We start from the raw sequence: 16416 nt of genomic DNA, 5'->3' as shown, positions 1-16416 counted from the left end.
TACAGCCTGTGTATGTGTGTGTGTGTATGTATTTTTACAAAATTGAGAACATATTGCCTGTTTCATACCCTGATTTTTTTTGTTACCATTGTTTTATGTAGTCCTATTTGTTGAGTATACATCAAAAACATTAAGAAATGTATAAATTTTCATTACCTAAATATGGCAAAATGTAATATTCATTTTCTTATTATCCTATTCTTGTCAAGTAGCTATTGAGTTTGAGAATGACTCCATGAGCAGATACTTAGTAAACATTTTGAGTACTGGATCCTATCCTGTCTCAGCACCAAGGATACAGAAATACAAATCCTCAGCATCAATGAGCAGTTCATTGTGTTAGACAAGAGCACCAGGTTCATGCAATCTGCCCTTTACATGACCTGCTGTTGCTAGGAGAAAACTAGGAATCATTACAAACCTTAATAGATGAATCCTTTATCTGTACTGCTTTAGCCTATGGTGTTTCATTATACTGGCAAATCCAGTACAGCTACTGAGATGTACTAGAATTCCTCCTACTTTGAAAAATTAACTCACAAAGAAATATTAGCCAAATGAAATCTACTACCTTTGTGGATCTTTAAAAACAAGATTTAGGAGTTTTGAAACCAAGTTTATACTACTTGAAGACACTGTTCTAGGCTCTGAATATTTTTTGTTTCTAATTATATGACATCTTTTAAAAATTCACAGACGATTTTCAAATTCACAAAAGAATAGCTTTCTGATTGCTGTTGTTATTTATAACTAATCCTGAAAAAATACATATGATAAGAAAATAATATGTTAATACATGTAATATTTTATAATTAAAAGGCACCTTTATTGCCATTTTCCATTTTATGTTCTTGATCACATGAGATCACTGTTTTCATTTACGAGATGAGAAAATTGATGCTGAGAACATTTGTAGTTTTCTCAAAGTCATGTACCCAACTAAGTGACAATGTTAATGCTAGAATCCAGGTTTTTGGTCTAGTTTTTTTTTGATAATGGCTTCTGATGTCCTAGAAGGGTATCTTGAGCTGAATAAAACAAGAATCCGCCCTTGAATGTGGGGAAACAGAGCAATTCTGAAGATTAAATTTTCAGTCATCCTGTAGAATTTGCAACTTCCTGCTGTGCTTTCTTTATCCTCTTCTGATGAGTATGGGCAAAAATTAAGAGTTCCCATAATCCTGAGTTTAACTTCTAGTGCTTCCCCTCTTGGGAAATGTAAGTTTTAGACAGCAAACAAGTGGTCTATTTAAAGAAAAATAAAAGGGGAAACTAGTAAGGAGGCCTAGCAGGTGTGTGCCTCTTGACTGGCAGCAGGAACTGGACCATGATCTGAGGTCTTTGCTCCTTCAAGGGAGGCATCTTGCTCTTGTTACTGGTAAATTCCGTTCTTCTTTTCAACAGCTTCTTTGCAGGGGAAAGACCTCGTGTGGATTCAATGACATGTATTTCCTTTTGTGGAAGTATAGAAAATAGAACAAGAAAATGTTTGTCTTCCGGATACATTTCTTGTGTAGAAAATTTTATCTATTTATAGGAAGGCACTTCTTTTTGAGGGGGGTACTTGGGATCAAACTCAGGACCTTGCGCTTGCGAGGCAGGCAGCAGCACCACTGAGCTAAATCCCCAGCCCCAAGAAGGCTCTTCTTTAGAGGGAAGAAACCTGTTTGTATAGTTAGTAAGACTATGACATGCTTCCCTGAGATATTACAAATTTTTTAGGTTCTAAATGAATTGAAAAGTCCTAGAAATAAGAAGAGTTCTCAGAAAAGGTAACTGACAAGCACCACATCTAGCCAGATCTAGACTGTGATTCTCACATATGATCTGATGTATCATGATATTAAATGGTCTCATAGTATGCTAGTTGAGGTTTTAATTAAAAATGATTAAAGAAAAGAGAGTAAACTGATCTGTGATCTTAAATTACAATTGTCATATAACTTTTACTCTATGGGCCTCATTCTTAAAAATTCAGTTCATGTACATTCTGAAAAAATTATTTATACTCTTTCCAGTTTAGTTTAATTCAGTATTTATCCACATAAAAAGATGATAAGAGGCCTGAGGAAAAAGGAAGTTCCATGTTAAGGCTACTTGTGGCCTACAGGAATCTCAGGTATTACTCAATGTATCTTCTTGCAGATTGACTATAAAGAACAAGAAGACATCAGAAAACTGTTCTAGTTACCAAAAAGCTAAATTATTTGAGAATGAATGGGGGAAGATAATAAATGGGAGGAGGATAAGAGAGGACATGGAATTCCTTCAGAACCTTAAGGGCACCACCAGGAGCTTTTGAGATGGCTCCCAAGAGTCCTATCTCTGTCTTCCATCCCATAGCCAAGTCACCCTTCAGTCCCTGACCCTGGAAAATGGCAAAAGATAAGTCTCTATAGCTATGATAAGCCACTGAATGTCAGAGTTAATTTGTTACACATCAATAGATGACTAATATTGTGGTACAGTGTAGAAACAAGATCAAGAAGTAGAGTTACAAGGAAGATTGCTTGGAAAGTGCCTGAGAACATTAATATGAGAAACATAAGAAAATATCTGCAAGTTTGATTGGGTTCTTTCTCATTTTCCCAAAGCTCTGAAGCTTCACTACCCAATCAGATTCCCGGAAAGCCTGGAGAGATCTGTACTTTCACCAGGCCTCCCACACTGTGGGAAACACAGATGTAGCTGTTCCCTGAAGACTGGGAGAGGATTCAGACCAAGTATTCCCATTGTGCTTCTAATGGACCTCCAGGAAGCCTGACTGGCCCCTCTGTCGGGGACAGGTGTGCATCCCCAGCACCTCATACTTTCCCTGCCACAGAATGTTCCAGTTTTACAATTATCCCTTCACTTATCTCTGGCCCTGCTGGGCTCCAGGGCCATCTGTGACAGCAGGGGCCACATGGCATTGCCTGCAATGATCAGTCTTAGAAGGAGACAGAGGCTGTTCTGAGAGGCAGAGTGACCCACCTGAGCCAGGGCAGATGGCCAGAAATGCTCAGAATGAAGACCTGGTGCAGTGTTTTTAATGCTAAGCCACAGTAGGTTACAATTTTAAAATGTGTGCTGTAAAGGAAGAATGTAGAAGATGCATTTATTGTGGTGCCTCGGTTCATGAACTCAATTCTCTCCACGATTCCGGTTACAAACTGAACTGGATGAGAATTGAATCAAATTTCCCCATAAGGTCAACATTGAACTTAACCATTGACTGATTCAGCTCTCATCCAAACTTGGTTTGCAAGCAGAATGGTGGAAAAATCAAGTTCATGAACTGAGGTATCACTGTATATGGCAATTTTCAAGGGTGTAAGTAGTCTCTGGGTACATACAACTTTTTCAAAAGCCTTTCTGAAAATTAGTGGTTCTCAATTTTCTCTTTTTCCCAATTCTCATGTAAACTTGCTCCCTTTAGGAATATTTCTCATTTCACTCAACTGTGAGTGAGTACTTAGGAGTGTCATATGGAGCTTATACTGCATTTTGAAAAAGCTGCTCAAAAATCTAGTTCTTGATCTGAGGATATCAGTGGTAGAGCACTTGTGTCGCATGTGTGAGACCTTGAGTTTGATCCCTAGCACCACACACACACACATGCACGCACACGTGCATACACACAATCTAACTGGATATAGTGGCACATACCCGGAACCCCAGCACTCTGGGAGACTTGAGCAGGAAGATTACAAGCAATTAAGTGACTTAGCCAGACCCTGTCTCCAAATAAAAAATTTAAAAAGGACTGGAGATATAGCTCGGTGTGAAGGCCCTGGGTTAAATCCCCAGTACTAAATTAAAAAAAAAAATCTAGTTGTGCAGAAAAGGGTTCCTCTCTCTGCCTACTCAAGAATCCTTCTTTTTCTCCCCCCAGTACTGGGGGTCAAATCTGGGACTTCACACATGCTACACAAGCACTATATCACTGAACTACAGCCTCAGCCCAAAGATCACTGTTAATTGTTTGGGGCCAGTGCCCAGAGTCTTCCGAGATTACACCAGCAAGAATCATCTGAGAAACAAGTGTTAACTTTTCTGTTATCTGCAGAAAGGTCTGACCCTCAGCGCTCTGCATCATGGATTCCAAAACCTCTCCAACAGAAATATTTCTCCACCACCCTGCTGGTCCCCTGGGGGCCTGCAGTTAGCTGTTTGGGAGCCTCTGTGCATGCTGGGGCCCTATGAGCTCCCAACTCAGAAAAGTTCAGGAAACTCAGCAAACTGGTATCCATGGAAGGTAATCATTACCATCTAGATTTTATGACATATCTATTAAACAAAAGACTTTTATATACTATAAAATTGAGCAAGTTCTGTGTTTCCCAGAGCAATAAATTCTGTTGCCTCTAAAAAAACCAAGTTTTAGTATTTTGTAAACCAAAGTAAGCCACACTAAATATGGGGCTGCTGAGATGAAACAAAGGAAAAGTATTTTTTTAGTCATATTTCTCCCTAACCAGATTTACCACATTTCATTACTTTGCTGCCTACTATTGCTCAGTGATCACTAAGGAAATAACCAGATGAAATTGAGAATAAAAACAACGTAAAGTAAGATATTCAATACCCCAGGTTGCCAATACTCAGTCAGGTCACAGAATGATTGAATTTAGCTCTTGTTAACCTAATTTGAAGCACAGTTCAATGCTAAGGGACAACGAGGAACAGAATGTTTGCTTCACATTATCAGGAAATATTTGTATTGAAACATATGGTTTTGAGTTTCCCTACTCTACAGGAACATTTACACACGACAGGTTCTATTTTCACTGAATATTGCCTTTGTACTAGTAACTTAATAACAATTTTATTTGGCCAAGGAAAATAATTAACCAGTGCTTCTTGCTGCTGGCCCCTGCACACACACACACACACACACCCCATGGTAAAGGAGAGAGTGCCAGTGATGTTGGGAGTCCTCATATTCCTGACAGGCAGCCCATTAGACTTAGTTTCCTAAAATTTTGTGAACTTTCATATGTCAGCATTTTATTTGAAAAGATGCCTCGAATGTGAGCCCAGCCTGGAAAACTTAATGAGACCCTGTCTCAAAATAATTAAATTTAAAATGGACTGGGCAAGGTAGTTCAGTATAAAAATCTTGGTTTAAAGAAAGGGGGGGGGCAGGGAGAGAGAGAGAGAAGGATTTTTAAACATTTAAAGTTTATTACATAGCAAGGCTATGTAATTTCTTCCCAAGAAAAGGGAGAGATGGGATTTCCAAATCAAAATGGTTCCCTTTTGCCTGGACTGGTTTTTGTGGGTTTTTTGCCTGGACTGGTTTTAATGAAGCAGTAATTTGGCTGTAAAGTGTGGAGATGGACCAGATGTCCCTCAAGATGCTTTCAAAGCAGCCCAGCCTGCTATTTATTGTGACAAAGAACGATAGAACAGAAGGCTGTCTTCCACCACAGGAGTCCAGTTCCCTTGGTTTACAGAGAGGGAACTGAGAACAGTGATAATGTGCAGTTCACACTTGTATGTCATCATAATGCTTTATTTTTTTTATTTTTTAATTTTTTTTTAGTTCACACTTGTATGATAATTAGGAAAAAATAATGCTTCTCTTGAGTCCATCTTTCTTTTTTAAAAATCCTTTGTATTGATAAAAATATAGATTCAAGTGTTTATACATGTACAATTTAAAGACTAATAATGATATTTATCAAAGAATGATAGTGAATAATAATTGAGAAATATGTATCTACATGTTCATGAATAATAGTGAGCCATCAAGATTACGAGACAGAACCCCACCAGAAATTTAGAAGCTTGCTCAGACCCTCTTTCTGATCCCATTCACTCCAAGAAGCACCTACTCTCTTGAGACCATAAAGGAAGCAAAGAGGTGGAGGTGACTGAAGTTTCCAACATAGCAAGCAGATGGTTGGTGGTGCCATTCATGGAGGAAAAAGTCCATGGAGGAGCTGGAGATAGGCAGGAGAGAGTGCACAGTAGAATGCACTGACTCTTGCACTTGTTGAATCCCAGTTACTTGCAACTCATCGGAAGAGTGAGGAAGAAGCTAGGTTCACAGAACAACTAACCCCTGTTCTTCTACTTTAATCTCCACATTCTGCTGCGCTGCTCCCAGGTGGGATTCAGCTGCCACGTGCAGGTGACCCCTTCTCAGGGTAATCAGCAGTAAAAACAGCCATTCATTTTGGAAGAAAAATTTATTCACGGAAATGGATTGGGATATTCCTGCCCTACGGTTCCCCCCAAATTTAGAGTACCTTACCCAGCATTGGCCCATTTCCCAGTCTAGATTGCTCCTTTTGAAATAACACATCAGCTAAAATAGCAGTAACCTAGTGTAAGTTGCACTGCCCCAGGCCCCACTGATTCCTTCTATTTCTTCCCTGATGTGATCTTACCTTACTTCCTTCTTTCTCTTCTTCTTTTTCAATAGTTTCTCCGTTTTTCTTTTCCTTGGCCTTCTCCAGTGCAGAAAAAGAAAGAAATGGTCAGTCTTGCCTGGGTTTCTTACAGTCCACTGTAAGACTTAGGATTTAACTCTATTTCTTAGGATTTAACTCCTTTTCTTAATATTTAATTCCCTTGGTGTGGAGTTATACACCAACTGCACAAAAGTAACCAATAAAATATTGACATTGCAGTCTAAATCTACTTTTAAGAAAGAAAATCATTCTAAAAAATTAAAGAACCACAATCTGCAGAAATGCAATTCTGCCCACAGTAGTTACATGTACATTATTACTGCGAAGGAGCTTAACTCCTTGAATTGGAGTCACACCATGGCTCCTTCCCAAAAGAGGATCTTTCCCCTTTGGGGTGGTTTCTCAGAAGAAAGACCTTTAGCCTCAAGTACAAATTCAAGCTCCTATTCCTTAAGAAGCAAGAAGTGCCAAGAAATTTTAAACTTTTTCTATTTTCTTTTTAGATGATGGATGACAGATAGATAGATAGATGGATGGATGGGTGGATGATAGGATCTTAGTCCTACCTAGCGTCATCATGTTTTATTAATATTGTTCCATGAGGAAGAAAATCATGTATTGGGTTGGGAACATAAGCTAGGAAATGTGTGATCCACTTTCTGTCTTATAAGTAGCTGGAGCATAAAAATAGCTCCAAGTCCCACGGGTGCCATTGCCATCAAATGCCTTCTGCACTTTTCAAATTTTAATAGTCTCTGGAAAGTGACTCTGGAAAGTCCAAACCAGTTCTTGCAACAGTGGAATTCTAGAAGGTTTTGAAGTACTGTGGTCATTTCTCTCGTGGTAGGGATTTAATATGCCTAGAGATATTGTTTAATATGACTATAGATATCCTGACTCATGCTGTACAGATTCCCTCTTGTGAACAATCAAAGTAGTACCTCATAGAAACACAGTGAAGAAATTCTGAAGTTCATAGTTAAAATTCAAGTAATGCTTAAAAAAATCACAAATGTTAAGGAGTTTGGTAATATGTAAAGGGAAAAAACCCAGTAACTTTTGTTGGTTTTTTTCCAAACGTTGTACTTTGAAAGGAAGTGGAATAAAGAAAGGGCTATAAAATAGGCTGAGAAGTCACATGGTAACCTGCAGCCATTTTAACAATAAACAGCTTGAAGGCACTTTTTATTCTCTTTTGGATGCTATGTCTTCTTTGGGTACTTAAAACCATAATCTCTACCCTCACTCCTTAACTGGGAACTTTTAGCCACATCCGTCCCACATCTGAAAAGATCACATTTTTTTTCTCTGTCAACATCTTGGGAAGTTCTGTTCCAGAGATTACCCTCACATTTTATTTCTCCATCAGTTTCCAGTTTGGAATTCCACAAGTCCTTATTTAACCACAGCCTGATGAGAGATATCATTATTTCTTACTCTCTAATGAATATTAGAGAACTCCACATTCCATTGAGACAGGAGAAAAAAGCATGGCAAACCATGACTGGGCAGTAGGTGTGACCTGTTAATTACAAAATCCCAGGACAAATGCTAACCCTATTTCTTTGACTGTGTACTTTGACTGTGTACTCCTGGCTTTCCCTCTGATGGGGTCAGGGAAGAGGGCTGAGCCCAGCCTGCTTGCCTGGCAAAGGAGCTTCCCTGCCAACTGGCTGATCTCTCTGTGTGTCAGCCCTGCTCTGGAGAGTTAAGCACAGGCCACCAGCTGGCAACCTACACCGCAAGTCTGGTGGGACCCTGCCGCTGATCCTGGGGAGGCCCAGAGTGCTCACCTGCTCCACAGCCCTGCCTTGGGGCCATATCCTCAGTCATCCCTGCCCAGCATACTTCTTTCCCCTTCTCTGTGCCTGACTTCAGGAGCAGTTGGCAGATGTGAGGGGAGGATGGGAATTGCTATGGCCTTGCAAACACCTTGGGCTTTATAAGGCTCTTCCCTCTCACTTTGCTTCCAGGAGGGAGCAGAGCATCTCTTTCTCATCCCCATGGGGAGAGGAAGGGTGGGACTTGCAGTCTTCAAGAACACTCAACCCCTAAAAGGGCCGACCACACCTTCTTCCCCTCACTTGTCCCCCGCAGTAGAGCTGGGATGCTGCTAGCTGAGCCGGGCCTCTTCACCGACCCCAGCAGCTGCGGTTGTGTCGGGAAGAATGTGGAGTTCTTAGCACCCTAAGCCTTGTCCCAGAGCCAGTCAGTGTTAACAGCTTCTTATGGTTCATGGGCCTCCCCACATGTGCTTATCTAAGCACGCATGGATCTACTGATACATTTCTTTCTTTTTGGTACCAGGGATCGAACTTAGGACCTTTCACTTGCAAGGCAGGTACAGTGCCACTGAGCTAAATCCCTGGTCCAGAGTAATTATAGGATGGACAACTCTGTTTTCAGCAATTTTTTCAGAATTCACTTGTTTTATTTATTTATTTAGGTACCGGGGATCGAACTCTGGACTTTGTGCTTGCAAGGCAGGCGTGGTGCCATTGAGCTAAATCCCCAGCCTTTGATGTGTTTCTTAGTTACACACAATATCCCTGCATGCTGGGTTCTGCCTCTCACTTTTCTGTTACTACCTTGTGCAGGCCTTTTTATCTCAGCACGTGTCCAATAGCCACATCCTGTTCATCCACTGCACAGAATCTGTTTCACCTACCACTAGCTCTGCACAAGTGACAGTGTAGTACGTTTGCTTGTGGGCTGTTTTTACCACACCATGACAATGCTGTCCTCAGTTCACAGCATTTACTGCCCATGCATCTAGTATCTGGTCTGTTTAGTGACTATGACTTTGCTAGGGGAGAATCAACTCAAAGGGAATTCCCCACCTTTGACAAAGGATTATCATCAACACCAAGTGCTGTGTCCAATGATAACACTTTATACTGTGTAGCATTTTATAGTAGACAAAGCACCAACAGCCTGTATTCCCAGCATTCTGGAAGGCTGAGACAGGAGGATGGCAAGTTCAAGCTCAGAGTGATTTAGTGAGGCGCAGTCTCAAGAAAAGGGGGTGGGGGTGGGGGCTGGGGATGCTGCTCAGTGCAACAGCCCTGGCTTCAGTCCCCAGTACTGGGGAAGAAGGAAGGCACCAACAAAATTATTAAGGCTTTAAACCTCACACTGAGCTGTAAGCCAGGTGATTTGCAACTTCCTGGCTATACCGGAACTCCCTGGGTGGGAGCTGTAATCGTACCAGACCAACTGCCTCAGCCATCAAGGGTAGATACAGGCCTCAGTGTTACCCTGAAAGCTCTGGGAGAAATTCCAGTAAGTGGCCAGCGTTATGAATCTCAAAATTCACTGTAGATGGGAGCAGAGAAGCCAAACTGGAGGCAGTCATGGACTCCCACTCTGTGTTTATGGAAAATCACGGGAAGACACACTCCCCAGCTCTTGTTTTCTTTATGGAATTAAGATGCACTTGCATGGGACTCTGTATCCTCTTCATTTTCTCAGTATACTTCCCCTCCACTGAGCCAAATCCCTGGGCCCTGAAATGAATTTTTATATGTGTCATTTATTATTAACCATTTATTGTTAACCATCAAAAAGAAGCATAGTGTTGCTGCCTAAGTTAGCCCCATGCTTTCCTTTTATCATTAGTTTTATAGCCAGCACAATGTTCATTTGCAAAAGGAACAAACATGAAAAGGATCTATAGGGAAGCAGTTTGTCATTAGGGCTACGGCACAGTGCACATGGGAAGATAAGATAAACTAACTGGAAACCCACTCCCTGCACGTGGATCTCTGTGCTGTTGGTATTCTTATCAATCAGGATTATAAATAAGATGCTAGATGTAAGGATATGGGTATGCACAAGGCCAAACCAGTATCATGATAATCAAGGGCCAGATACAGAGGTTAGGGAAAGCTTTAAAATTCCTGGCTCAGAGAACTATAAAATGTCATCATTCCCTTGGGCTGATTGGGCCCTGACCAGAGGCAATGGGGATGCATCAATGTTACTGCCAGGAAAGCGCCACAGAACAGGTGAGACTGTAGTTGTGCCTTGGAGGACAGGAGAATTTGCATGCCTTCGAATGTTGATGCCCTTGATTCAGAAACTGGAAAACCTAAACTGTGTTTAGGGTCATGGTTGGATTTACATGTCATATCTCAAAAACAGGTCATGAACAGAGAAGCTGTACTTGGGGTGTCAGACTCCTGGAGGGCAGAGCCAGCAGGCAGCACCTCTGGAGCGCTGCTTGCAGAAGGTACTGGCTCAGGTCACAGTCGCCAAAGCACAATGCATTCTCTGTGGCAGTGGTTCTCACATCCCCAGTGTGCTTCTCTGCCTTTGTCAAATTAATTTTGAGAATCCCAGCAGAATATAGCTACTGAATCTGCTTTTCTGGCTAAGGAAGCCTAGGTTGGCATTTGTCTTAGTTACTTTTTCATTGCTGAGACAAAATACCCAACACCCAAAGTTAAAGGAGGAAAGATTTATTTGGTTCACAGTTGATAGAGGTTTTAGCCCATAATCAGCTGGCTTCAAGGCAGGGTGGCATGGCAGAAGGGTATGGAAGAGGAGAAACAGCCCATGGCAAAGCAGGGCAGGTAGAAGGCAGCAAGCAGCAAGTCCAAGCCACCTTAGCAGCTTCTTTCTGCCCCTTTTATATTCTATCTAGGCTGCCAGGTTTAAGGCAGATGCTAAACCAATCAGTGGAGTGATTTAATAGTCACACACCCTTAATCCCAGCATCACACACTCTAGATCCAGCAACTTCTGAAAAAGCCCCTACCTATGACTATATGAGGCTTTGGAGGGACATTTAGACATAAGTCATAAGAGCATTGAAACTCTTTGCACACAAGGCCCTCTCTCTGCCAGAAAAGCAATCAAAATGACACTGCTGGGCTCTCAAAAGAGAGGTGCACACTTAATTTAGTGTATATGCACATAGAAGTTGCCTTCCCCTCCTCTCGGTGGGACCCCAGCATTCCACCCTGTCCTTCACAATGTCTATCTATCCATCAGTGATGGGCAGATAGATCATTCCCCTATGTTGGCTATTGTGATAATGCTACAATGAACTTAAAGGTGCACGTATTTCTATGAAGTGCTGATTTCATTCCCTTTGGCTCAATACTCAGGAGCGGGATGGTTGGCTCATACAGTACACTATTTCTAATTTTGGAGGAACCTCCATATTATTTTCCACAGTGAATCTACTAATTGACATTCCCACCAATATTATACAGAGGTCCTTTCACAGATGTCTTGAGTAGCAATGTGGTTTAAAAGTCTGGAAACCACATGAAAGGTACAAACAACTTAGGGAAGGGGTGAGATGAAGCGAGACACTAAGAGGCATTTGTGCAAGGAGCAAACCTATATTCCTTCCTGGTTCTCCTGCCCAGATGACTGACCCTCCTCCCCCAGTAACAGCTTGTGGTTTTCTTCTCTGCAGATGCAAAGCTGACTCTGCAGCTCTGAGTATCAGGCACAGTGGAGAGCAGGAGGGAGAGACCAAAGGCCCAGAGCATTGGAGGCATAGAGGAGATACTTAACAGTTACTGAACTGACATTCATTATTGATAAATTAATAGTCATGCAGTCGGGTAGAAAGACTTAATGGTTCATTCTTCGTGCCAACTTGGCCAGGCAATATGATGCAGTTATTAATTAAACCATAACCTAAGAGGTCCCTGATGATATTTTGTAGAGGTGGCCGACACCTACACACAGTTCACTTTCTGTAAGCACATTATCCTCCGTACTTTGTGTTGAATCAACTGAAAGCCCAAGAGCAAAATCTGAGGTTTCCAGGAAGAGTCTGCTTGGAGTCAGCAGCCCCAGCTTCTGTCTGAGTTTCCAGCTGCTGCCTGCCCTGCTGACTTCAGACTTAACAGCCCTGTCATTGCATAAGCCAATTCCTTAAAATGAATGTGGGGTGTGTGTGTGTGTGTGTGTGTGTGTGTCTGTGTGTTTTGTATTCTCTGGAGAACTGTGACCATACAGAGATATTTGGCTTTTTCCAAGTTGCATTCAGAGCTCAAGTCCCCCAGCCAAGCAATGAAGAAATGCTTTCCTTGGGAACCTGACTGGCTCAAGAGGAAATTTCCTATCTGCACACATTGGTATCAAAAATTCCCAGTTACAAAGTTCAGTAGATCACACCCCACATGTACCCCAAGTCCTCAGAGCTCCGATCAGTTTCTTAATCCCCAATCAATCGTTAAATCCAGGGACCACCACTCATCAAAGGGGTCCTCTGATGTGAAAGTCAGAGACCGAACCAGACAGGAGACGACAACATGGAAGAAATGAGACTGGGAGAAGAAAACTTCCAAATACTAGTGTTAGCTTTTTGAGCAAGAGAAGGGAAAATATTTTACCTATGAATGAGAATACAATATTATTTTTCAAAAAGAAACACTCAGGGGACAACAATAAAATAATTCTTGGCTACTGAAATATGACAGCAAAATTTAAGACTTGATAGAAGAATTTGAAGGTAAAGTGAGGAAATGTCCATAAAAGAGCACAAAAAGAAAATATGGAAAAGAGAAGAGAAAAGATAACAGATTAGAGACGTTAAAGGAGCTTAATATCTTAAAAATGAAAATAATATTTAGAAGAGATGAAATCATCCAAGAATTATTTAAAGAGAATTTATGAGAAGAAAAGGGCATTAGTTTCCTGATAGAAGAGTCCACTGAGTGCACAATACTACGAAATTTCACAGGGTGGTGAAAAGTCAGAACATTGGAAACAAAGGGAAAAAATCCTACAAATCTCCTGAAAGAAAAAATAGGTGGCATACAAATGAGTAGGAATCAGGATTCCTCCATAAAGCAACAGCAAAGCCAACAGCAGAAGAATCCGATTCTTCATTACAGTGAAGGTAAAATAAATTTCCAACTTAGAAGTCTATGTCCAGCCAAACTGTCAGCCATGAATCAGTGCAGATCAAAGACATTTCAGAGGAGCAAGTTCTAAAATAATTAACTCCCTACATTCCCTTTCTCAGAAACCTACTGGAAAATGTGCTTTACCAAAACAAGGGGTAAAACCGAAAAACTGAAAACGTAGGATAAAGGAAGATCTCCAGTGCAGAAGGGTGATGACCAGAATGTTCACGATGATGATGAAGGATGGTCCCAGAACTTTTACTGCTCACTTGCTCTAGAGGTGACCATCAGACAAAGCAGGGTAAAGGACCTCAGAGAGATGTCTCCGGGAGAGTGAAACAGAAGCGTCCAAATGTCTTGACAAGAGATTCAGGTAGATAGAAGATAAAAACATGAAAACCAAGCGGAAAAAAAAGAAGCCTATTATGAAGTTCAGTTAAAAGAAAGCTTGTGCGGGAAATTCATAGTTCAGCTGTGAACAATCTTTATTCATAATAATAGAAGCATTGAGCATGGACCCAAACAAAATTGCTATAAAACATTGGGAAGGTACATAAATGTGGCGTGTGTGGGAGCAAGGAGCAGACAGGAGCAAGGAGCAATAAGCAGTCACATCCATCACAGGTAAATCAATAATGACTGACTCTGAAAGGTGGGGGGACCTGGTGATGATCGGGCACAGAGGAACACATTCTCAGAGACACAGGAAAATTCTCAGCTGCTCCTTGGAGGTCAGGTGGTTGCTTCCTCAAGAGGGAAATGAGAGAGACACACGGGCTGGGGATCACTATTTTTTGTAACAGTTGCCATAGAACTACTTGGACTTTTAAACTTGTATGCATATATAATCTGGATGAAAATAAAAACTAGAAAACAAAACAAAAAGGAAAATCCTTAAGATTTAGCCTGGCCTACATCCAAATGATTTCAAATATGTCTAAATAAGAAAAATATTCATGACTCACTGTCATAAAACTATATCACATTGAATAATTCTAGCATGTGACTTTCTTATTAAAGTCTTACAGTTTTGGAGTCATTGGTAGAATTGGAAAATTTAAGGTGCTTCCAAGATTGGAGCTGTCACCTTCCTCAAGACTGGGCTGTTTTCATTCCCTATATTCCAGCGATCATAACACCTGTCTTACCTTAGCGAGTAGACCATCGGCCCCCACCCCCATTTTAGAATGTCTTTCACCTTCCCTTGGTTGATTTGTGAGGTTCACACTACGCTGAGTATCCTGATGACCAACTGGCAGTGCTGACTGAGGGGACCCCCAGCACCAAGGTGAGGAGGAGCTCGTCAACACCGGAGGGCGGGTGTTAACCACTACAGGATGGGAATCCTCACGGGCTGCTGCTAAGAGGCAACAACTGAAGGCAAAATTAGCTTGGCAAATGGATTTATCCTGGTGTTTCCAGCACTTTCCCTGCACACTGTGCAGTGTGCTGTGGGTGGTCCTATGTGGAAGGGAGCTGAAACTAGGAGACAGTAGTACTGGGGAAAATTCTTCTTGTAAGCAATGTAAACTTTGGTTAGAAATGTGCACCCTGAGATTACTGAAAAGCAAGACTTAGTGTCTTTGAAAGATGCTCCTGGTTCTTCTTGTGTTCTATGTTGTTGCTTCCTTATCTGGAAAAATGTTAGAAGCAATCTAATGGTTCTTTTTCCATGGCAACTTGACTGGCCACAAGATGCCCAGATACTTGACTAAACATTAATTCTTTTTTTCTTTTTCTTTGCTAATTATATTCCAGACTCTATTCATACTTGATTGGTTTTTCCACTTAGTTTTTTTCTTGTTTTGAGATCCCATCCATGATGTCGCGCTACATTTAACATATATAGATTTTTGAACAGAATGACTAAGCCTTGGAGTTTATACATAGTTTTACTTTAAGAAATTAAATTTCCTTAAACATAAGGAAGGGGATTGCACATAAAACAGTTTGTTGAAACATTAAAGTTTCTTCATGTATGACAAATGAAATTTAACCAAATAAACTTGCCAGTCTGGTCATTATATATACATACACACAGTCATCTTGACACTCCAAGAAATGATATAAAATTGAGGATTATGATACAGGGAAACTAAATTTTAAATAACTCATCAAGAATTTCCAAGAGACAAACAAGAATATATTGTGTAATTTCTTCTTTGTTTGATATAATAAAATCGTAGAGCAACTCTCTCCAAAGAATACTTATATTTATTTGGGACTACCATTGCAACAAGAATGTGAGTCCTAACAAACTATGGGCATTATCAAAGAGGCTGGGGCAAGGGAAAGTTTTTAGATACAAAAATGAGGATGACATCAGGCACTTTTAAATGATAATCATTGGTCGCAATGACTAATTACAAGGATAGTTATTCAAGGTTGAACGGACAGTTGCTGGGCAGAAGTGCTTTGTGTATAAGGTTGCAGTGGCCTCTGAGCCTCTTGTGGTTCTGATGGCACCTTGTGATAGCTACATCAGACTATCATGCATGAGGAACCTTCCCTCATAACCTCCCAGCTGTGTTTACTGCATTTGGGTTGATAAAAACTACTTCATTGTAATTTTAATAACTTTTATATTTGTTACATAATTGTGTGAAATAGCAATGGCAGAAGTACTTATTACTGGCTTTCAAGTTTTTTTTTTCAATCTGATTTTGTTTTTAATTAAGTATTATGGTCACATACAAATTTGTGCTGATGTTGTACCTTCCCCGCTTTAATCCTGCTAAAGAGCTGACAAAAAGCACCACTGCCAATCACACAAAAAACAGTCCTTTCAATCTTGTGTTTTTAAATAGCTGTTTAAATACTATCCTGAATAATAACTTAGTCCAAAGTAAAGAATTAAAAAATAAAATCTAACTTACTATTGTATCATGCTTTTAAAAGGATCTGAACTTACAGATCAACTATAAAAGGTGAGAAGTGTTAAATATTCTTTATTCAGTATTATACATACACCACACTAAAATGCCTTTCAGTAAGTAAAAAGCACCAGTCTTTAGATACAGGGAATTCTAATTAAATTGGCATAGTCAAGAAAAAAATATATACATGTTCCTTCCTTGTCTTCAACCACTGTCTTTAACAAGCTAATAAGCAAACTGAAACAGGAGTCTTGCTTGGTTGTGAGA

Source organism: Heterocephalus glaber, unplaced genomic scaffold (assembly GCF_053883595.1).
Source record: "Heterocephalus glaber isolate CG9 unplaced genomic scaffold, H.glaber_assembly_v1.0 deba00000331, whole genome shotgun sequence".
Taxonomy (NCBI): Eukaryota; Metazoa; Chordata; class Mammalia; order Rodentia; family Bathyergidae; genus Heterocephalus; species Heterocephalus glaber.
This window is presented reverse-complemented; position numbering follows the sequence as displayed.